General features: G+C 46.1%; 1 protein-coding gene and 1 long non-coding RNA gene across 5 annotated transcripts in view; one reads left to right on the forward strand and one right to left on the reverse strand.

The window, feature by feature from the left end:
- Window positions 1–8,213, reverse strand: LOC140594214 (uncharacterized). Its single transcript, XR_011994879.1, has 4 exons — window positions 8,084–8,213; window positions 7,674–7,767; window positions 7,415–7,580; window positions 1–775 (listed from the first exon to the last, which is right to left on the reverse strand). It is a non-coding gene; the product is annotated as an uncharacterized lncRNA (long non-coding RNA).
- Window positions 7,383–22,661, forward strand: part of NR1I2 (nuclear receptor subfamily 1 group I member 2) — a 26,911-nt gene continuing 11,632 nt past the window's right edge. For all 4 annotated transcript variants that reach the window (XM_025990578.2, XM_072724403.1, XM_072724395.1 and 1 more), the window contains exon 1: window positions 7,383–7,522. The gene's annotated coding sequence lies outside the window, so the exon portion shown is untranslated. The remainder of the gene's footprint in view (window positions 7,523–22,661) is intronic.

Raw genomic sequence — 22,661 nt, forward strand, 5'->3', positions numbered from 1 at the left:
TTTTTTTTTTTTTAAGCTTTATTTATTAATGAGAGACACAGAGAAAGAAGCAGGCTCCTTGCTGAGCAGCAGGGATTCCTGCTAAGCAAGGAGCCCCATGCGGGACTCCATCCCAGGACTCCAGGATCATGCCCTGAGCCAAAGACGCTCAACCACTGAGACACCCAGGGGTTCCAAATCTGTGCATTCCTACAATCAGTGTGGCCTAACATCTGGAACTTTAAAAAATCAGTGGGAGAATTGGAAGGTTATAGAAAACTGAGTCCCTGTCCTTAGTGTAACAAACAGCCCCATGGATATATAGCATAGAAGCAGTAGTTTGAAAAATGCCTGGCATAAAGGGGAGGAGATTTGTTCACTAATCTCAGAGCATATGCTGGAGGGGTAGGGATATTTGGGAGACTTTAGCAAGAGCAAAAGAGTTGGTGGACATCCTTTCCCTCTCCTGCGCTCTAGCTTAGATGCAAGGACAACTGTGATAACCAGCACAGTGTGAACACTCTCACCTAGCTGGCTAATGGTGCGCCCTGCACCCCCCTTCTGCAGACTGCCCCCTCCAGCCCAGCCTTAGCAGGGATTTTCCCAGGTGGCTACAGGTTCCCTCCTGCAGCAGACCAGGTGGGACCTTGCTGGCATTGCACCCCCCTCGTTCCCTCATTCTCCTGCAGATCCACCCCATCAAACATGACCTTGACAGGAGTCCATCCAAATAGCACCACAAGGCTGGCAGTGTGCAAGCAGGCCCAACGGGGGTCAGTCCATTCTAAAGTGACTTCTGCAATCAGAGAAGGACAAACATATGGTCTCATTCATTTGAGGAATATAAATAATAGTGAAAGGAAATAGAAGGGAAGGGAGAAGAAATGGGTAGGAAATATCAGAAAGGGAGACAGAACATGAAGACTCCTAACTCTGGGAAATGAACTAGGGGTGGTGGAATGGGAGGAGGGTGGGGGTGTGGGGGTGAATGGGTGACAGGCACTGAGGGGGGCACTTGACAGATGAGCACTGGGTGTTATTCTGTTTGTTGGCAAATTGAACACCAATAAAAAATAAATGTATTATTAAAAAAAAATAAAGTGACTTCTGCCCCAGAGAGAAGTAAGAAAAACACACATACCAGTTTGCAGCCCCAGTAGTGGGCTGAGCAAGACACCTGGTCTGACTACAGACCTCACTCCCCAAGGAAAGCTTCTCAGGGGAAAACAGAGGGAGAGTGCCCTGCAGTCCTACGACTCAAGCCCAAAGCAGTGCCAGACTAGCTCACTAACAACACAGGAACCAAGCCCTGCCCACAACAGACAAAGAAAGCCATTGCAGATGACTGGACTGAAGGCAAATATGACTCAGCCACAACGGTAGGGCCCACACAACACACCCCCCCCCCTAAAGCACCAGATTCTGGCAAAGAGGTGATATTGCAGTACAGGGCATTACAGGACCTCTTCTTCAAAGGCCCATGACTTTTAAGAGCAAGAGATCTAGCTGACTTCCCTAACACACAGAAACAGACACAGAAAGTTACACAAAATGAGGAGACAGAGGAATATGTCCCAAATGAAAGAATAAGACAAAATCACAAGAGAGTTAAATGAAATGGAGATAAATAACATATCTGATAGAGAATTTAGAGAAATGGCCATAAAGATTCTCACAGGACTTGAGAAAAGAGTGGAGGATCTCAGTGAGGTCCTCAATGAAAAGATAGAAAACATAAAAAAAAAGAACCTTTTAGAGATGAAGAACTCAATAACTGAAATTAAAAAAAAAAAAACATTAGAGGGAATAAATAGTAGACTAGAGGAAGCAGAACAGATTAGTGACCTGGAGCACAGAGTATGGGAAAGCAATCAAGTTGAATGAACAGGAGAGAGAAAAAAATAATAAAGAATGAAAATAGGTTAAGGGAACTCAGCCATACCATCAATCATAACTTTCATATTACAGAGATCCAAAAAGGAAAAGAGAGAAAAAGAGGGAGAAAATTTTATTTGAAGAAATAATAGCTGAAAACTTCCCAAATCTGGGGAGCAAAACATAAATTCAGATCTAGGAGGCACAGAGAGCCCCCCCCCAATCAACCCAAGGAGGTATACATCAAGACACATTAGCGCTGCCTGCAGCCCAGGGCATGATCCTGGAGACCCGGGATCAAGTCCCACGTCGGGCTTTCTGCATGGAGCCTGCTTCTCCCTCTGCCTGTGTCTCTGCCTCTCTCTCTAGCTGTGTCTCTATGAATAAATAAATTTAAGAAAAAATAAAATGGCAAAAAGTAGTGATAAAGCAGCAAAAGAAAAACAGTTACATGTAAAGGAAACTGCATGAGGCAATCAGTTGGTTTTTCAGCAGAAAACAGGCCAGAAGGCAGACATATCATCAAAGTGCCGAAAGAAAAAAACTGCAATGAAGAGTACTCTGTCAAGGCTATCATTCAGAACTGGAGAAGGAGTTTCCCAGAAAAAATTTAAAGGAATTCTAAAAACCAGCCTTACAAGAAATGTTAAAGGGGACTCTGAATGAAAAGAAACACCATAAGCAGGAGTAAGAAAAGTAGGAAGCACAGAAGCCATAAAATTAAGTATATCTACAAAAATCAACCAAGGGATTCACAAAATAAAAGTATGCAAAGTATGACACCATATCCTCCTATGTGGGGGGGGAAGAGGGGGAAAAATTAGTGTTTTTGGAATTGGCTCAAACTTTAGTGAACACCAAGATAATATAGCCTGCTATATAAACCGATGTCATATACCAACCTAATGGTAACAACAAATCAAAAACCAGTAATAGATACGCAAAAAAGAGAAAGGAATCCAACTATATCACTAGAGAAAGCCAACAAACCATGAGAGAAGAGAATAAAAGAAAAGAACAGAAGAACCACAAAAACTATCATAAACAAGTAACAAAATGGCAATACATACATACAATAATTACTTTGAATGTAAATGGACTAAATGCTCCAATCAAAAGACATAGGGTCATAGACTGGATTAAAAAAGCGAGATTGAACCCCATGTTGAGTGTAGAAACTACTTAAATAAATAGAAGTAACTTAACTTTTTAAAAGGCCTATCTATATGCTGCCTATAAGAGACTCATTTCAGACCTAAACATACCTACAGTTTGAAAGTAAAAGGTTTGGAAAACATTTATCAAGCAAATGGAAATGAAAAGAAAGCCAGGTTAGCAATACTTCTATCAGACAAAATAGACTTTAAAACAAAGACTGTAACAAGAAACAAGGACACCACATAAAGGGAACAATCCAACAATAAGATGTAACAATTGTAAATATTTATACACCCAACATGAAAGCATCCAAAGACATAAAGCTGCTGATAATAAACATAAAAAGGTCATTAATAGTAATACAATAATAGTAAGGAACTTTAACACCCCATTTACATCGATCTATAGATCTTCCAAACAGAAAATCAACAAGGAATCAGTGGCTTTGAATGATGCATTGGACTAGATGGAGCTAAGAGAGAGATTCAGAACATCACATCCTAAAACAGTGGAATACACATTCTTTTCAACTGCATGTGGAACATTCTCCAGAAGAGATCACATGCTGGTCCACAAAACAAGTCCCGACAAATTCAAAACATGAAAAGTCATGCATCCTTTCCAACTACACCACCATGAAACTAGAAAACAAGCACAAGCAAAATCTGGAAAGAAAATACATACATGGAGGTTAAATAACAAGCTACTAAACAATGAATGGGTCAACCAAGAAATCAAAGAGGAAATAAAAAAATACATGGAGGGACACCTTGGCAGCTCAGTGGTTGAGCGTCTGCCTTTGGCTCAGGGCTTGATCCTAGAGTCCTGGAATCGAGTTCCACATCGGGCTCCCTGCTTGCAGCCTGCTTCTCCCTCTGCCTGTGTCTCTGCTTCTGTGTGCATGTGTGTGTGTGTGTGTGACGAATAAATAAAATCTTTAAAAAAAATACATGGAGGCAAATGAAAATGAAAATACTGGTCCAAAATCTTTGAGATGCAGCAAAAGAGGTTCTAAGAGGGAATTTTACTCTGTAGTTAAGAATCTATTTCTTGGTTTGGCTCTCTCTCTTTTTTCCCCCTTTGCTAGTTTGCTGATGGTTACCAGAGGGAGGTGGGTTGGGGGACAGCTTATATTTCAGGAGTGCACTTATTGTGATGAGCACCTTGTGTTGTATGGAAGTATTGAGTTACTATATTGTACACCTAAAACGAATATCACGCTGTATGTTAACTATTTTAAATAAAAAAATTTTTTAAAAAAAGAGGGATGTTTATAGCAATACAGGCCTACTTTAAGAAGCAAGAAAAATCTCCAACAACCTGACCTTCCATCTAATAGAGAAAAAGAATGAAACCAAAACCAATAGAAGAAGACAAATAATAAAGATTAGAGCAGAAACAAATGAAATAGAAACTGGAAAAAGAAAAAGAAAAAGAACAGGTCAATGAAAACAGGAGCCGCTTCTTTGAAAAGATCAACAAAATTGATAAACCTTTAGCCACACTGATCAAAAAGAAGAGAGAAAGAGGACCCCGACAAAACCAGAAGCTAAAGAGGAGAAATCATAAACAGCATCACAAGGAAAGATGCAAAGAAAGATTTAGGAAGTAACATGCTTGCCCAGGACGGGACACACGTTCAGAAAAGACATGTGAGGACCCTAAGCTTCCGCCACCTACCTGAGCACACCCCAGAGGGGTCCTAAGAGATTTTGAGGAGGACCACTGGACTGGTTGCTAAACACCTGCTTTCCTCAGGCTCCACCACTAGTGTGATACTCCTGTAGGAGACTTGCTCTCTTGTTCTTTCTAGACATAAATATTCCTTGACCAGGTAACACATTCCATGAATTCACACTAAGGAAACTCCCTAGGCTAATTAGATCTGCTTTCCCCTGAAGAATGACTTAAGAGCTCCAGATTTTTGGTTCCTGCAACAGACAATGTGCAGAATGGAGGTCAGAGACTCGAATTTCTCCTCCTCCCCAGCTGTGCTAGAGGCTGACTCAGACTCTGGTCGCGGGCAGCCGGATGCTGCCCTGAATAACCACGGTGTCTTTTCTGGCTGGTTTCTTAGCTTCGAGGCGTGCCTAATGTTGAAGCTGCACTTGCAGATGGCAGAGGCCCCGCAGTCCCACAACCATCCTCCTGCCTTCCGGTCCACGAGCTCACAAGACACCCAGAAGACCCCTGCAGAAACCTGAGGATAGCTTCTTTGCCTCAGTGATTTTAGAACCTGTTCTTACTTCCCTGTTTTTGCTGTAAATAATTCACCATTTTTATAAGCGAGATAAGGTCAGGCCCTTGTGAGCCAGGAGAGATTTGAGAGATGATGAAAGCTACGTATTTTGCACACAACACAAGGACTTCTGGCACACTGCCCCACTTGAGCTGGGATCCTGCTTTCCTATTCTCCCCTAGACACAGAAACACCTATCTTTCCAAAAAGGCCAATTTTTTTCAGGACTTTTTTTTTTTTTAGAGTAGTTATAGGTTCACAGAAAAATTGAAAGGAAGGTACAGATATTCCGCATATGCTCTGCCCCTGCACGTGCTCAGCCTCATAGCCTGCCCGTTATCAACACTCCCCACCGGAATGGTACATTAGTTGCAACCAATGAACTGACTCTGCTACATCATCATCACTCAAAGTCTAGAGTTTACATTAGAGTTCACTCTTGGTGGTGTCCATTCTAGGTTTGGATAAATGACATGTTTAGTGACATGTGTCCGCTGTTACAATATCGTCCAAGAATGTTTACTCTGCCTTAAAAATCCTTGGTGCCCCCAGAAAGACCCATTTTTAATCTTGGAAACATAGGTTTTCTGGAGTGAGTCAGTCTTCTCACCCTCCGCTGTGGTCATGGCCTACTGGTCATAGCTACACAGGGTCCTACAGGTGCCACCAGGCCCAGAATATAGCCCTCAGGGCCCCCTAGACAGGTTGTTTTCACTGGGACCCCAAGCCAGTGCTTCACCTCTTCTAGGTCCTCCCTGTCCAAGGCCCAAGTCAACCTCACAACCAGTGAGATTCATAATCCAATGCTCCCCAGTGCTAGCAGAATCCCCTATGGACAGACGGAAGCCGGCCTGAAAGAAAGGAGTCCCATGACCATGGGTCCCAGTCACCACCCCTGGCCAAGCTGACCAACAGTGCGACATGTGCACCAACTTATTTCTGCATTTGGCTGAGGAGAGCAAGGTGAGCAACCCCTTGATAATGCTGACCCTAGACTCCTGTCCTCTTCACACATCTGGGAGGGGAAAACTGAGAGGAACAGAAGAGATCAGTTTAACTAAAAAGCAAAAACTAAAACAAAACCAAGAAAACCATACTTATTCTTACTTTTCTTATCAGGAGGGCTTGATGAAAATATCCAATTCAAGTTAAAAACAATTTAAATCAGAACCAAGTGTAAGGAAGTCCGAATTTTCCCAAGAAGGCCATGGTAATTTGGAAATCTCTGGTTCTTACTCCTGCCATCTAACCTATCAGGTTCCCTTGCCACTCCTCCTCCTCCTCCTCCTCCTCCTCCTCCTCCTCCTCCTCCTCTTCCTCCTCCCCCTTTTCCTCCCCCCATGACCCAGCTTCACTGTCGTAGGAAGCAGGTGCCAAGTCTGCTCCCCACAACTGCCATAAAGCATCTTTTAAAACAAAGCAAGTAGAACATATCCTGTGAAACCCACTGCTTTTGGCTTTTGTCTGTTCTTTTTCCTTGAGAGCTAGAACAGCCATCAAGACCCACCGACCAGGGTACACAAAGGGTCATGCTGCCTTGGGCCCATCCTCTGGCTCTTGCTCAGCCATCAGCCCTAAGGCTAAAGCTGCAGGTCCCACGCCCCTGCCCCTGCCGTGGGCTCAGCCCCCTCATCCCTCTCTCCAGGTGAGCCCCTCTCTTAACATAATAAACACACTGGCCCTCTCTCACCACCCAGGCAAGTAGCACTGTCCAGAAAGGTGGCTTAGACAAAGGAAGGAATATTAGGAGATCTAGGTTTGAATTAACTTTGCCCCAGGAGCCACAGCCCAGAGACCATCAGGTGCAGGGATTCGCACAGAACCAGTTAGACAAAGCGACACTCCTCCCCTTCTCCTGTGTTTTACAGTGAAGACGAGCGAGAAAAAAGCAGGTGCATGTAATGAGAGTAAATACGGTAATGGGTTCATTTGCAAGTTGGAGCTCTGGACTTGGGACTTAGGAGTGCCAGGAGGGGCCCACTCAGAGCCTAGTCCGACCCGGACTGAAGTGTAGGTGAGAGACAAGGTTGGCTCACCTCCTGGGAACTAGGCTACGACTAGGAAAGAGGAAGCACGGCCTTAACTCCAACGGGAGCCACGGCCTCTGCCCCGCAAAGTGCTACTGAGAAAAGCAAAAGATTAAGGTAATGCTCCAGTCTTCACCAAGGCCACGACTTCAGGGGTACTGAGGTTTTGGTTGATCCTTTGTTCCTGGTTATTGAAAGCGGACCCCAAAGGAGAAGTCACAGCAAAGAAGTCGCCACAAAGCAGGTATGGATTTTCTTTCTTTCTTTCTCCTTTGCTGGGGGCAGAGTGCCTCCCCAGCTCCCTGCAAAAAAAAAAAAAAAGTATGGGAACACAAATATATCTTAACATTTGAGGCCAGCATCGTATAGAGGGTTGTGTATCATGTTGGCCTTACTGCTGTTCGCATTTCCAGGATGGAAAAAACCATGAAGATAATCACTGCGTTTTGAGTTCCATTACCCATGCTCCCTGGTCATGCAATTGGCCTCCTAGAGAAATAATCACAATGGAAATCTCAGTTTTACATCAGCTATGATGTGTCCTACGTACAATCAGCCCCCTCTCTGTTGCAGAGTTGGAGTCTCCTGATCCAGAATATACCGAGGTGTGGGACTGTGGGGTTGGGACAACTCAGCCCCTGTTCCTCTCAGCTGCTTAGTGTTGGCAGCCCTTGGGACCAGGGCTCAGACACAGCAGCATGACAGTCACAGGGCCTGATCACCTCCGTAAGGGGTCCCCCAGAGGTTCCTCCAACCCCTGCCCAGCCCTGGGGCTGAGTTGGCTTTGGCCCAGTAAGTTTCCTACCTTTACTTGCACCCAGGGTAGGCACCCAGTCCCCCAGAACAAAACCTCTCCTATATGTGCTCAGTGCCACCAAGACATGCCCCCCTTCTCCGCACATCACAGCCCAGCTTGGCTCAGGCTATGGCCAGTGGCTTGGTTTTAAGGTAACACATATCTGGGGATGGTCAAGAGTTACCTCTGAGGCCATTGAACCTTGATTCAGTGAGTCAGCTGCAATAGGCACTCTGCTCCTCCCACATGGGAGGGCTGTGTGACCCTGCTGCTGGGAAGGTCAGTGATGGCCCAAGATGGCCAAGGTGACTGGATTATTTCCACTGTGATAGGTGTTTGATCCCTAATGATATGGCCAGAGTCCAGAATATGCTAAGCAAGGCCCCAGAGACTATTATTTATTTAATTAGTTGGTTAATAGGAAAGATTAATTTTTCCAAATACTTATTTTTTAAGTATACTTTTCAATGTACTTTTAAAAATATCATGGGGATGCCTGGGTGGCTCAGCAGTTCAGTGCCTGCCTTTGGCCCAGGGCGTGATCCTGGAGTCCCGGGATCGAGTCCCATGTCGGGCTCCCTGCATGGAGCCTGCTAATTCCCTGTGCCTGTGTCTCTGCCTCTCTCTCTCTCTCTCTCTCTCTCTCTCCCCTCCCCCTGTGTCTCTCATGAGTAAATAAATAAAATATTTTTTTAAAAAAGTAAAAATAATAAAAATAAATATCTTTACTTATATAATAAACTTAGTCTAAACCAGGGATTGGCAAACTATGGCACTCAAGCCAAATCTGAACCACTAGCTGTTTTTATAAATAATGTTTTTTAGAACATGGCACAGCCATGCACATTAATATCATCATTAATATCATCTACAGCTGCATTTACCCTCGGACAGCAAAATTGAGTAGTTGCAAAAGAGACAATATTGCCCCCAAAGCCTAAAATATTAACTATCTGTCCCTTTACAGAACAAGTTTGCCAACTCCTAGTCTCAAGCTATCAATTTGTTCTTCAATTATTATGGAGTGAACATAATAAACAACCACAAAAGTGACTAAACTATTATTAGTAGGTAATAGCTTTTTAAAATATGAATGTAACAAGTGATTACATGCTCTTTGTAAAATGATGAATCAGAAAGTTAAAAACAGAACTACCCTACAACCCAGCAATTGCACTACTAGGTATTTACCCAAAGGATACAAAGATATTGATTTGAAGGGACACATGCACCCCGATGTTTATTGCAGTATTATCAATAATAGTCAAATTATGGAAAGAGCCCAGATGTCCATTGACTGTTGAATGGATAAAGAAGATGTTGTATTTTTATCTATCATCTATCTATCTATCTATCTATCTATCTATCTATCTATCTATCTCTATAATGGAATATTATTTGGCCATCAAAAGAATGAAATCTTGCCATTTGCAATGACATGGATGGAGCTAGAGGGTATTATGCTAAGCAAAATAAGTCAGAGACAAATACCATATGATTTTACTCATATGTGGAATTTAAGAAACAAAACAAATGAACATATGGGAAGTAAAGAGAGAGAGAGAGAGAGATGCAAACCACAAAACAGACTCTTAACTATAGAAAACAAACTGAAGGTTGATGGAGGGGAGGTGGGTGGCGGATGGGGTGGATGGATGATGAGGATTAAGGAGGGCAGTTGTGATGAGTGCTGGGTGTTGTATGTAAGTGACAAATTGCTCAATGCTACTCCTAAAGCCAATACTACATTATATGTTACCTAACTAGAATTTAAATAAAAACCTGAAACAATAAATAAATAAAAATAAAATGATGAATCAGCATAGATAAAGCTAAATTCCCCTTAAGTCATCCTGCCAATGCTAATCCCTCGTACCCCCAAAAGTAACTGCTATACCCAGTTTGGTATATTTATTGCCAGTCTCCTTTGCAAGCACCTATACATATATACTAATAAACTATGTGTTGTCATCTTATTCTCATTCTTTTTTTCTACTCAACAAACATTCCGTATCTGTATTCCATATGGAGATTTTCCATATCCATATATAGCTGTACCTCATTAATTTTATACATAATAATATGTATAAATAATATTCTATATACATAGAATATGTGGGAGAGAGACAATCTCAAGCAGACTTCTTGCTGAGCACAGACACAGATGTGGGGCTGGATCTCAATGACCCTGAGATCATGACCTGAGCAGAAATGGAGTCGGCCACCTAACTAGCTGAGCTACCCAGGCGCCCCAGAATATGTACATTTTAATTCTTGATACTGTCAAATTGCCCAGTTTATACCCCCGCAACCCCGGCAGAGAATAATAGTTACTGCTCCTCCACACCTTGATGCTTGCTATTTATTAAGCATTTATTACTTTCCAATTGGATGAGTGAAAATAGTAACCCATTTTTCCAAATATGTAAATGTCCTGGATTACTAATGTGTTAGTGTGCCAGGCCTGCCGTAACAGAACACCACACCCCGGACGGCTTACACAACAAACATTCATATTCTCGCAGTACCAGGAGCTAGAAGTCCAAGATCAAGGAGTCAGCAAGGTTTTGTTTCTTCTGAGGTCTTTTTTTTTTAATCTTATTTATTTTATTTTTTTTTATTTTAAGATTTTATTTATTTACTCATGAGAGACAGAGAGAGAGGCACAGACATAGGCAGGGGGAGAAGCCTGCTCCCTGCACGCCCTGAGCCAAAGGCAGACGCTCAACCCCTGAGGCACCCAGGTGCCCCTCTTCTGAGGTCCTGCTGTGCCCTCGCATGGCTCTTTCTCTGTGTGAGCACATCCCTGGTATCTTGCTTTGTGTCCAAATTTCTTTTTCTTACATGGACATCAGTCATATTGCAATAGGGCCCACCCTAATGATGCCATTTGAATTTAATTACCTCTTTAGGGGATCCCTGGGTGGCTCAGCGGTTTGGCGCCTGCCTTTGGCCCAGGGCTTGATCCTGGAGTCATGGGATCGAGTCCCACGTCAGGCTCCGGGCATGGAGCCTGATTCTCCCTCTTCCTGTGTCTCTGCCTCTCTCTCTCTCTCTCTCTCTATGTCTATCATAAATAAATACATCTTTAAAAAAATTACCTCTTTAAAGGTATATTTGGAGATATAGTCACATTCTAAGATTCTGGGGGGCACACATCAACCCAGAACAACCTATGTGGTTGGGCATCTTTGTGAATAATTCTTGGCCATTGTATTTCCTCTTAATTGCCATTGTATTTCCTCTTAATTTCCTTAGTTCATTTTATATGGGGTTATCTTCTACTCATTTGTAGGAGTCTAATATTTATTCTTGATACTAATCGTTTGATATATAATAAATATTCCCACTAAATCTGTGACTTGTTTTTTAACTTTGTTTACATGTTTTTAGTCAACGGAAGTATTTACTATGATTGTTATTGCTATTATTATTATTATTTTGATTTAGTTTAATTTATTAATTTTCTCCTTTATGGATTTTGTTCTTTCAGTGTTATTTAAGGAGGCCTCCTCAACCTCCCAAGATTATGATGATAATAAAATGTTAGCACACTTTCTTTTAATACCTTTATCACCTAAAAAAATAGGCTTTTAGTCCTTTATTCCAAATTAAGTCTGCCCTTTGCCTATTTATTTGAATATTGCCTCTATCGTGTACTAAATTCTCATTTTTACATGTCTGCTGCTGGATACTCTTTTTAAAATGTATTTCCTATTCTATTATAGGAAATATTATAGAGCCAATTTCTATTATAGCTTTACTATTTTTAATGATATATACAATATCTATTTTGTGCTAGTTTGGTCTTGTTTTTTTTTTTTAAAGGTTTATTTATTTTAGAGAGAGGTGAGGGGGAAAGGAAGGGGCTGAGGGAGAGGGAATCTTAAGCAGACTCTGCACTGAACATGACACTCAATCATGCACTCAGTCGCACAACCCTGAGATCATGACCTGAGCCAAAACCAAAAGTTGGACACAACCAACTGAGCCATCCAGCCACCCCAAAAATCTATTTTGTGTTTTGATATTTTGTCTGGTCACCTTACTGAATTCTCTTAATACTTATAAAACTTTATCAGTTGATTCCATTGCAATTTTTTGGTAGACAACCATATTATATATGTAAAACAAGTTGTTTCTTCCTCATCTTTACACATTCTATTTTTTTTTTGTCTTATTGCCTTTTCTTGGCCTTAAAGCACAATGCTGAGTAATAGTTAAGACTGAGGATAATCTCAGGGCTGATGTATACAGTTGTGAGAGTTGTACACTGCACAATTCTAGGGAAACCACTCACAAACTCTCTGATGTCTAGGTATTTTTATCATGTTTCTGATTTTTGTTTTAAAGATTTTATTTATTTGAGAGAGAAAGAGAAAAAGAGGACAAGCTGGGGAGGAATGGAAGGAGAGGGATAAGCAGACCCCACACTGAACACAGAGCCCAATGTGGGACTCGATCCCACAACGCATGAGATGATGACCTGAGCTGAAACCAACAGCCAGACACTTAACTGACTGAGCCGCCCAGGCACCCCAATGTTTCTAATTTTAATTCATGATTATTTCACGCTGTGAACTATTTCTTGGAGACTTCTCTGCAGGACTCTTTGACATAGGAGTGTGTGGGACTCTGCATACAGGGGCCTTCCAAGTGCTAGGATTTGAAGGGGCCTCGGAAGAGTTCCCCTGTCAGCCAACACCTGCTTATCCACCTGCCATATCTCTTAACTTCTGTAAAACATTGCAATAACAATATCCAAATTAAAATTAAGATAAAGAGATACATCCAAATTCCTTGTGTAATGTCTGAAACAATTCTCGGTCTGTATGAATTCCAAACAGAGTCATGCTCTGAAGCCCGAGGCAGTGGGAACACTGCACATGCACAGAAGAGACAGGCAATTAGCTCAGAGGTCATCGTGCTCTGTTAAATATTGGAAGATGGTACGGGGTGTACTTTTGACTTGGACTGACACCAGCTCTCAACCCTGATCTGTGTCTAGGAACAAATTTTCTGACCCCTTGGATCTGATGACTGCATGCCAGGAAGCACAAAGCCCAAATTTCCTTTATGGCCACCTGAAGATGGCAGTTGACCTCTCGCTTGAACTTATGCAATGTGACTTTTGCTGTCTGAGTTCTCTCCGGGTGCCTGTTCCATGCCAGGGCTAAGGAATGGGGAGACTTGTGTTCACAATATCTGTTCCATTTCTAAAAAAACTTTAAATATATGATCTCATTTTATCCCTGTGACCTTGGTGACAAAAAGGCAACTTACATAGTACATAGTGTATCCATTTGCACTGTAGGAGGAATCAGAATCAAGGGGCAAATTCTATCACTTGTTGCCTTTATGACCTTGGACACACAGCCCCAATGAACTCAGTAGAGAAGTAAGACCTGTCCGGGCCCTTCAACCGCGAGAGGCCCTTCTCTGCTGACCTCCTCATCGGCACCTCCACATGAGAGGATGATTTGGCAATCACTTCATAAACCATAAAACCTGTATCCTATGAGTTAATAAAATTTGCCAACCTTCTCCCTTCACTGAACAAAGCCAATACTTTATAAGCTTCACTGTCAACTTCTAAGAAACTCAATTCTTATATAATTTCCCTTTACCTGCTTTTTTCCCCCCTCTTTACCATCTGATCAGTTCTGGCATAAACACACACACATACATTTCTGATTTTATGCACTTATGAGCAGAGATAAATACATATATCTACACGCATAAGACATATCACACATAAAACGTGTGTATTATAATCCTGCTGTTTCCAATAGCTTCTATTCCTAAAATCATGAGCTTTCAATCATTTTCCCCTTCCACTTAGGTTCCTTGCAGCTTCAGCTCCAGGTTCCCCACTCTTGCCTCCACATAATCTTGGTGACCTGGCTCCTTTTTGATTTGACTCATCTGGAGATTAAATATATATTCATCTTCTCCCCATACCCTTTTCCTGGGAAGGAGCTGTCTCACACCCAAACACATATCGACTTTAAACAACAATTCATGATGCCAGTTATTTTGCACGTGGGTTTGATTACTTCCTCTACTTTCTAGAACCCTAAAATGCTTGAATTGCCGTACCCTCTGCCTGCCCCTCGGTCGTCTTCTCCATCGTGTCCCTTTAGAGCACAGTGATTTTCTGTCTGGGTTAGCTGGATTTCTTAGGTCCTTGCTACTGCAAGTGTGGACACGGACCAGCAGCGCCAGTGGCATCCGGACCCGCTGATCCGTATGCACGTTCACACTGACGAATCCTGATGTTAGAGTACAAGCACTTGCTCTGGGTGACTCCGTGTGGATTCTGAAGCCACAGCGATCTTACCTGTCACAAAGATTCCAGTGTCGTTGGAAGGCTAAGGTCTGCCAAGCGCAAATGCAGCTGGATTGTGACCCTGGTTTATCTTTTTATTCCTTAGTGTAGTGCTTTTAATTACTGTTGCTTCTTCTTTCCTTTGCTTCTTTAACTACTTTCCTAACCTTTGTCCCTGCCTCCTGCCTTCTGCTTCCTCACAGCCCCGCCTGGCTCCTCCAGCTGCCTTCTCTGTGCATTAGACCCACAGAAACTGAGATGCGGCCACTCACATCAGTCTAACATTTTGGCTTCTCTTTCAACATTCTTTGAATATCTGATTAACCTTCACTTAGTGACAGCTGATGTTTTTTTTTTTAATTATGGTAAAATACATATAAAATGTACCATTTTAGACATTTCTTTAAGTGTACAGTTTAGTGATATTATGTATATATGGATTGTGGTGCAGTTGCTCTCCAGAACATTTCCATATTGTAAAACTGAAACTGTACCCATTACACAACTCCTCTCTTTCCTTTCTTGCCGCAGCCTCTGGCAACCGCTCTCTTACTTTTTAAACTATCTTAAGGAATAATTGCACATATAATTCTATACATTTAAAATGTACAATGTAGGGGCACTTGGGTGGCTTAGTGGTTGAGTGTCTGTCTTTGGCTCAGGTCTTGATCCTGGGGTCCTGGGATTGAGTCCTGCATCAGGCTCCCTGTGGGGAGCCTGCTTCTCCCTCTGCCTCTGTCTCTGTCTCTCTTTGTGTGTTTCTCATGAAGAAATAAATAAAATCTTTAAAAAAATGTACAATGTGATTAATTGATATATATATATGAATGATAACCAACATCAAAACAACTCATCCATTACCCCACAAAGTAGATATAGTTAAGTCTTTGTGTGTGTGTAGTAAGAACGCTTAATTTCTACTCCCAGCAATTTTCAAATAAACAATACTGTGTTACTAGCTAAGTAGCTATATTAGCAATACTTTTTAACTATAGTGACTGTACATCGCCACCATTCTACTTTTTGTTTCTATGAGTTTAACTGCTCGGCATACCTCCTACAACTGAAATCACACAGTACTTTGTCCTTTTGGACTGACTTGCTTCATTAGCGTAGTGTCATCAAGGTTCACCCATGTTGTAGCTGTGACAGAAATTCCTCCCTTTCCAAGGCTGAAAATATCCCATTATATGTATATACTATTCATCCGTTGATGGGCATTTTGGTTGCTTCCACCTTTTTGCTGTTGTGAATAATGCTGCTGTGAACACGGGTGTGCAGATACCTCTTCAAGACCCTGCTTTCAATCCAGAAGTAGAATTGCTGGATCATATGGTTCTATTTTTAATTTTTTGAGGACCTACCATCCTGTTTTCTGTAGTAGCTGCACCATTTGACATTCCCCCCAGCAGTACATGAAGGTTCTAATTTTTCCACACTTTATTTTCCATTTTTGTGACAGCAGCCCTCCTAATGGCGGTAAAGGGAAGCCCCATTGCGTTTCCCTAATGATCAGTGATGTTGGGCATCTTTTCATATATTTCTTGGCAAGTGATGCCTTTTAATGCAAAATGAGTATCATGTCCTTTGTGGTCAAAATAAGTAATTTATTCTGTGCTGTTTTTCAAACCAGACAGCTTCTTGGAAGGCCTGTTTAAGTTTTTAGATAATAAAATAGTCTACTCATTCCCTGCAAACAGCCCTACACCAACAGCCCTACATTACACGTTATTCTGTTTCTGGCTCTGCCAATTTTAGCAGGTCATTCAAGAGGCTTATCCTCAGGTGTTTGGCTGGAGGGGCCCAGTGTGACAGGCATATACCCCTGATCGCTCCACAGAGACTAGTATACACTGTCGAGGAATGTAGGAAAGGAAACAATTTATGGTTTCTTTCGTTTCTGAGTTATTCCAGCAATGTTTTGATGCCCTTTGAATATGGTGGCTCCCTAGGCAGCAGCTCAGCCCATCAGCCCTTTGAGTTGGCTCTGTCTGTGTATCTAACATTCAGTGTCGCTAGGAGAGGATCTCAGTGCATCGATGGATCACTTGTCCCTGGGGGAGGCAGTCACGCCATCCCTCACAGGCCCCTCAGAACCTGGTCCCAGGAGCCCCTCTGAGGCTGGCTATGGGTGGGGCAGGCCTGCTGAGCATCCTCTTCCTGCAAGGTTAGGTTGGGTGGATCTGTGAGTCTCCTTGATGAGGACAGAGATGGGAGGCTGTGAATACTTGTCTGTAACATCGTTTCTTCTCACGCAATTGTCTCACAAGTGTTGGCATTTTATCTGACACATCCTGTCTTCTGATATGAGGGGACGGGGTAATGCTTTTTTTCTCTCAAAAGCTTTCCTTGATCTCTGTGCTTAAGAACAAGTTATTTGATGAATCTCCTTTCAAAACCCCAGATCTCACTTTAACTCCCACCTTGCTGCCCAACCTCTTCTGTCCTAGCCAGAGTCAACTCTTCCCCCTTCAGAGTGGCCAGGCGGAAAAAAAGAAGCCTCAGTCCTTGTCACTGAAGAAGATTCAAGAGTTAACAGAGGAGCAGAGAGGCAGGACAGGGTCAACCACAGGCCGAGCAGTCGCATCCTGTTTGATTAATGGACGGGGCTTCTCTGAAGACTTCCTGTTTGCCACTTTTGTCAAGGCGTTTGGGCCTGACATCAGCATCCGGCTGGAACGCAGAGGAGGCCGAGCGGTAAAGGCCCTGTTGGCTGGTCTGTGACGTGATCTCTCCTGGAGTCTCCAGCAAGTTGTGGAGCTTCGTTGACCGGGTACAACTGAACCAGAGCAGAGACCGGTTTTAGCTAATGAAGCTTAGGCCTAAGCATTACTTACATGGACTCCCTCCCACAGTCCTACGCCTTTGTGGCATTTTCAAAAGTGAGATATTTAAGTATGGTGGTTTTTAGACAGTTTCTACTCTACTGTCATGTTTTCCCTGAAACCAGTTATTGATGGAATGGCCATGGGCTCCTTGGAGATTAGTCTAAAGGCAGCTGAGTTGGGGACACTCATATGGTGGCAGTTACTTGCGTGTGGAGTTGTGTTGCTGCTAACCGCCCAGTGTCTTAACCAGTCCCAGGATGCCCCGCTCTGCTGCTCATCCACCATCATTGCAGGTGCCCAGAACAGGCTAAGGCAGGGAATGAGGTTTGAAATGTGTGGAGCCAGAACCTAGGCCATGGAAAATTCTTCCAAATATGAACTCTAATATGAAAGAATCCTGATAGAGGTTTTCTTGTGTTTGACAACAATCCTCAGATAAGATGTGAAAATGAAAATTTCCCCATTGTCATAACAAAAAGCGAATTTTGGTCAGTGATACTAGAGGGAAAACTTTATTGTCTTTTGGTTCTTTTTATCTAAAAGTGACATTACAAAGTCATGGTTATATGGGGGGCATAATTTGTTTTCTATTGCTGCTGCAATATTACCACAGACGTGGTGGCTTAATACACAATTTATTATCTTACAGTTCTAGATGTCAGAAGTCCAAAGTCAGTATCACTGGGGTGAAGCCAAGATATTGTCGGGCTGGTGCCTTCTGGAAGGTCTAGGAGAGAATCTGTTTCCTGCTTTTTGCAGCTTCTAGAGACTGCCTGGATTCCATGGTTCACGGCCCCTTCCTCCATCTTCAAAGCCAGCAACGTGGCATCTGACCACTTTTCCATTATCATGTCTCTTTCTGTGACTGGATCCAGGAAAGCTTCTCTGATTTTCGAGGTCTCTTTCCTCAATCACATCTGTAAAGACCCTTTTGCCATATACGGAAACACATTTACATGTTCTAGGGATTAGAACGTGGATATCTTTGGGGGCCATTATTCTGTCTCCCACAAGGGACCACATTAATATTTGTAATTTGTTGTAATTTCTTTTCTCAATCTCTCTCGCAAATACATATTCTCTTTGGCACCTAATTATGTATTTGCAATGTGCATCTTGTATTTGAAGAAGACTCCTTCAATTGCACAAGCCTCACTTGACATAAGCTGCCTCGTGGCACCTCTACTTGCCCAATGACTGAGTTGAGAACCTGATGAAGTGTCTCTGACGTGTCCCCAGCAGGGCGGAGTCCACTGGCGGCTGGAGTGGCTCTGCTCACTGGGCGACGGAGTTGCAGGGGAGCCGGGAGGAGGGTGCCCTGGAGCCTGGCCAAGCAGCATGCAGCATGCCCACGTGCTACAGGGCGCTGCAACGGCCCCCGAGCTCTGTGGGCGCTGCTGTGGGGTGCAGGCTGGGGGGCCCTGGATCCGCTGCTCTGGGAGCTGAGTACATGTCCTTCTCTGGCAACTGCCACGATGCTTTTGTGCTCAGCCAGTCTGCTCTCTCTCCCTCTTATGGCTCCGAGGCGATGGTGGGCCCAGTATTAACCTGTGTCTCTCCTCTCTCATGCTGCCTTTTGAAAAACACCCATCTTCAGAGTCTCCCTTTGGCCATTTACTCTGCCCTCTTCTCGTCTTCATGCTACCTCCCACCTCAGCCCCTGTGCCGCTGGTCATGCCCAAACGTCCTCCTCTCTGCTCTGCCTCGATGACACTCCCCACCCTCACCCCTTTAGTGTCATCTCTTTCCCAAATCTACCTCAGCACCCAGGTGAGGCCTTCTCTCCCGCTCATCTTTCCCCTTCTAGCATTTTCCTCTTCCTGCTCTGGTGAGAATTTTCTCCTCCACCTCCAGACATCTCTGCTCAACTTGGCAACCCAACAGGCAACATCGTGGGCCTTCTCCGGGCACTTCCTTCTCTGCCCGTGAAGCTGCTTCCCACGTCTATACCCGGTGTTTGGCCCAGATGTATCCACAGCCCAGCTCGCTGTGGTCTCACACACAGCGTCTCAGTATCTGGCTCCAAGGGCCCTAGTGGAGACTTCCCACCCCCACTCTCTCCCAAGCCACAGACTCTCTCCCCAGCACCTCTTTTGCACGTGCTCCTTCTGCAGGGGAGGACCGTGGTATCCACACAGGTTTCTGATTCTCCTGGTCTTTCTTCATGATCAGCCACCTACCCCATGTAGGTGTAAATACTCGCACCGAGTGTGCTGCCTCTCACAGCTCAATCCCCCTTGATCAGCAGATGTCAGCTCTGTGGACAGGGTCTCATTCGGCCTCATTTTGGACCCTGAAGCTGCACAGATGCTCTGCAGGGGTGTGTGCGTGAGCCTCCTGCAGCCACCACCCCCGGGGTCTAAGCCCACCCCGGGGTCGTGCAGTTCTCCTCCTCCCAGGCTGCCTCTGCGGCCCTCCCCCGGCCCTGCTTGAGGATCCTGGCTCGTCCCGTGGCAGAAACTTCCTTCCACGGTTCCTTGAGCACTTCCCTGCACTACCGCCCTGGGATGCACCACTGTCCTTCCGTTCTGCCTTCCAAGTCAGACTTGTCCTCCCTGTAGGGCAGGTTTTCCCGCATGCTCGGATGCCCGAGCCCGGTGAGGAACAGGTGCAGCCCTCAGTCAAAACTGGATGCTGAATTCGTCTTATGAGATTCACAGGAACCAGAGATGTGGCTGGCCCCTACCGGTCACCCAGTTGCCGTCATTTTCCTGTCCATGGAGCACCCTGCTGTGAGGACTGATGGGGGTGGGGGGAGTAGGGTCAGAAGCGCAGGCATCAGCTGGCACCCCCATCCACCCCAGGTCAGGTCTATGTCCGACAAAACTCTAGGGGTTCTGTTTCCATTATCTCTTGCCATGTAACAAACCTCTCCAAAACCTACTGGATTAAACCAGCCCCCATTTTATTTTCTGCATGATTCTGTGTTGACCGAGTGCAGCTACGAGTTCTGCTCCACATGGCATCAGCTGGATGCTCGACTGGACTGCACTGGCTCACTCGCCTGGAACCTGGTGGGGGGAAGCCTGGTGCAGGTGGGCCCCTTGCACCTCGGCACGTCGGGGCTTTCCCTCTTCACATGGCCTCCCTGTTTCACACCTGGGTGAGGGCCCCCCAGAAGGCAGGAGCAGAAGCTATTGGGCCTCCTTGCAGCTCCGGCCCAGAAGTGGCACAGTATTAGGTCCCCGCGTTTCTACTGGTTGAAGCAAGTCACAGGCCCTCCCAGACTCCTCACAGGAGAGGACTGCCCCAGGCTGGGGACCTGCGGTTTGTTGGGAGCCGACTTCGGAGCCTAGTTGTCACGGATTCTCTAACTGGGGCTTCATAGGGATATGAGAGAATGAACTACACAATGTACCAGATCTGTTTATTTAACAGTGAACTCGGGCAAAACAAATAAAAGTTACACAAATACTATGAAGGGAGACCCCGGCCTTGATCCTAATACCCCTTCATTATGGAGCTGGAGAATGTATCAGTCAGAGTGAGTTAATGTCTCCTTTGCAGACAATTCTTTGCACGTCTAATTGTGCCGTAAGCTGTTGTTGCTTGCCCTCCAACATCTCTTTATTTTTTTGCTTTTATTTTTTTTTTTTAAGATTTTATTTATTTATTCATGAGACACAGAGAGAGAGAGAGAGAGAGGCAGAGACACAGGCAGAGGGAGAAGCAGGCTCCATGCAGGGAGCCCGATGCAGGACTCGATCCCGGGACCCCAGGTTATGCCCTGGGCCGAAGGCAGACGCTCAACCGCTGGGCCACCCAGGGATCTCCCCCGCCCCAACATCTCTTTAAATCAAATCCTTAGCTTCAGGTTTTCGGGACTCTCTAAGTACACCCTTCGTGCGCACGCCCATCTGAGGTCAGGACTGAGGTGAAGAATCAGGAGGGATTCCCCCCACACCTACTGCCTTCACGTTTCCCATCAACCTATTTATATGCGGTTTTCTGGAGGCGCAGGACTGGGGCAGATGATTTCCACTGCATTTTTACAACTGTTTGCTCTCCTCTATCGTGCCCTGTGAAATAGAAAGTTGTGTGTTGAAACTGCACTAAAAGTTTTATTTGGGGTAGAGGATAGGGAACCCCTGTCCTGGGTGTGGCCCCGCCATCAGCGCCCCGAGGCTTTGGGGAGGAGTCCGCCGCAGGCCAGCCCCCCCTCCCCTCCCCCCCCAGCCCCCCCCCCCCCCCCCCCCCCGCGCTCTACCCTGCGGCCCTCGCCAGGTTCTCCCCCCCCCACCCCGCTCTACCCCGCGGCCCTCACCAGGTTCTCCCCCTCACGCTCTACCCCGCGGCCCTCGCCAGGTTCTCCTCCTCGCTCTACCCCGCGGCCCTCGCCAGGTTCTCCTCCTCGCTCTACTCCGCGGCCCTCCCCAGGTTCTCCCCCTCACGCTCTACCCCGCGGCCCTCCCCAGGTTCTCCTCCTCGCTCTACTCCGCGGCCCTCGCCAGGTTCTCCTCCTCGCTCTACCCCGCGGCCCTCGCCAGGTTCTCCCCCTCGCTCTACCCCGCGGCCCTCGCCAGGTTCTCCCCCTCGCTCTACCCCGCGGCCCTCGCCAGGTTCTCCTCCTCGCTCTACCCCGCGGCCCTCGCCAGGTTCTCCCCCTCACGCTCTACCCCGCGGCCCTCCCCAGGTTCTCCTCCTCGCTCTACTCCGCGGCCCTCGCCAGGTTCTCCTCCTCGCTCTACCCCGCGGCCCTCGCCAGGTTCTCCCCCTCGCTCTACCCCGCGGCCCTCGCCAGGTTCTCCCCCTCGCTCTACCCCGCGGCCCTCGCCAGGTTCTCCCCCTCGCTCTACCCCGCGGCCCTCGCCAGGTTCTCCTCCTCGCTCTACCCCGCGGCCCTCGCCAGGTTCTCCCCCTCGCGCTCTACCCCCGCGGCCCTCGCCAGGTTCTCCTCCTCGCTCTACCCCGCGGCCCTCCCCAGGTTCTCCTCCTCGCTCTACCCCGCGGCCCTCGCCAGGTTCTCCCCCTCGCTCTACCCCGCGGCCCTCGCCAGGTTCTCCTCCTCGCTCTACCCCACGGCCCTCGCCAGGTTCTCCTCCTCGCTCTACCCCGCGGCCCTCGCCAGGTTCTCCTCCTCGCTCTACCCCGCGGCCCTCGCCAGGTTCTCCCCCTCGCGCTCTACCCCCGCGGCCCTCGCCAGGTTCTCCTCCTCGCTCTACCCCGCGGCCCTCCCCAGGTTCTCCTCCTCGCTCTACCCCGCGGCCCTCGCCAGGTTCTCCCCCTCGCGCTCTACCCCCGTGGCCCTCGCCAGGTTCTCCTCCTCGCTCTACCCCGCGGCCCTCGCCAGGTTCTCCCCCTCGCGCTCTACCCCCGTGGCCCTCGCCAGGTTCTCCTCCTCGCTCTACCCCGCGGCCCTCGCCAGGTTCTCTCCCTCGCGCTCTACCCCCGCGGCTCTCGCCAGGTTCTCCTCCTCGCTCTACCCCGCGGC

Source organism: Vulpes vulpes, chromosome 1 (genome assembly GCF_048418805.1).
Source record: "Vulpes vulpes isolate BD-2025 chromosome 1, VulVul3, whole genome shotgun sequence".
Lineage (NCBI taxonomy): Eukaryota > Metazoa > Chordata > Mammalia > Carnivora > Canidae > Vulpes > Vulpes vulpes.